General features: G+C 39.2%; 1 pseudogene; it reads left to right on the top strand.

Annotated features, from left to right (window-relative positions):
- Positions 1-225: 225 nt before the first annotated feature.
- On the top strand, positions 226-955 carry LOC147873903 (uncharacterized; annotated as a pseudogene).
- The last annotated feature ends 744 nt before the right edge of the window (positions 956-1699 follow it).

Below are 1699 nucleotides of genomic sequence, written 5' to 3'. Positions count from 1 at the left end.
TTCAACTGAGCTATCAGTATATAGTCAGCGCTGAGCGGAAGTCAACATAAAGCGATAATGATTTCTTACAACGAATTCCAAAGCAAAATCTTTTACTGATGCAGAAGAAAGGCCTCAAAATGCACACCTGGTGCCGTAGAAGCAGCAGCCACGGACAGCCACAAATCTTCCCACTACATAAGGACATCACACGAACAAGGAAGTCCTCCACCTTAGTGAAAACTAAATTTAAAACTGATGAATGAGCTATTCCAAGACAAACATCCTGATTTGAAGGTGTCTTTCAGTGTGTACCGAAACATTTTCAAGGACAGACTCAATCTGTCCCTTGGCCGTCCACAGGTAGACAGACACGTGCAGTCGCTGCGAGGAGTTGTCAGTAAAAATTAAAGTAACAATTATTATATGATATAATAATTCTTTCTTATATTTCACAACATGACACTACAATATAATCCAAAAATAAAAGCTGCTTGTCCACAAGAAACGAGCCGGGAAATTCCACTCAAAAATGAAAGAAACTAATTCGAAAGCTTTGCTGTTGCTATCGCACTTGACTATATGCAAAATTTGCGCCTACCGGAAATTCCAGATCAAAACTTATTCTATCGCAGGTAATTGACAGGGTTTTCAGTGTAAACTTACTGGGTCCAAACACTGCCGATTCTACGCTTAACATGAAGACGAGGGAAGGAAAGGGCCAAACGAATTGGCGTCTTTATAAAATATGATAGTGATTTGTCTGGCACTTGCGCAGGACAGAACCGAAACCATACTGTGGTTAGATTCTTCTTGGCACTGTCAAGCACAGACCCAGACGGTGGATCAGTACCTCCCTCAGAGAGGACACTCATACTTACGTAATGATAGGGATTTTGTTGCGGTCGAAAGAAAAATGAGTTCGGAAGACGGGATTTATTTACAACTTCCAACCAAGCAAGAACATTCACTGTGAAAATGGCAGAATTTTCAGTCAGAGAACATTTCAAAGCATGATGGCCTGCGTTTTCTAAGAGAACTTGATTGTCAGTTGAATCAAGTAGTCGTGGTGTGCCACGAGACCAAAACAGGCTTTTAAAAGCAATCTTTTCACTCGTTTTCCGTACTGTAATAATTCATTAAACACAACTGAAGCCTAGATGGCTGCAGAGTATGGTAATATTCAGACTCGGAACCAAACATCAGACGGAAGTAATTTTCGAATACAAGCAAACTGTATATTCCGAAGGAAAAGTGCCCGTAAATGATTTACGATATTCGACAAGTTATGCAATACATGATTAAATGCCATTACTGCTTTTATTAGGAAATTTTTAACCTTTCTGTCACTCGGGAAACGATACAGGTGCTGAGAACATTTACAGTTTACAGATCTTTCAACAGTTTTCACTAACATAAACCTATGAGGATTATGTTTTACAAATCGTTTCACCATCAACATTATGCCTGAATTCCTTGTCTCCCCCAACTAAACCACGTGCGCGGTACATCGTAACCTCCTAGATTTTGCAATAAGTGCTTGGTGACCTGTATAATAAATTATGCAGCCCGTGATAACACAGACTGCCCATTTATCCCAACTAAATTTCCGCTTTGTGAGTTAAAACATTTTCCTGAGCTCCATAATTTTTTATATTTTCCTAAAAGCAAGAAGTCGCATTTCGTAACTGTGCAAAACATGTGGAAAATATTTTTTATA

Source organism: Zootermopsis nevadensis, unplaced genomic scaffold (genome assembly GCF_977971745.1).
Source record: "Zootermopsis nevadensis isolate Lab colony 2312 unplaced genomic scaffold, Znev_1.0 Znev_ptg000013l, whole genome shotgun sequence".
NCBI lineage: Eukaryota > Metazoa > Arthropoda > Insecta > Blattodea > Termopsidae > Zootermopsis > Zootermopsis nevadensis.
This window is presented reverse-complemented; position numbering and strand designations above follow the sequence as displayed.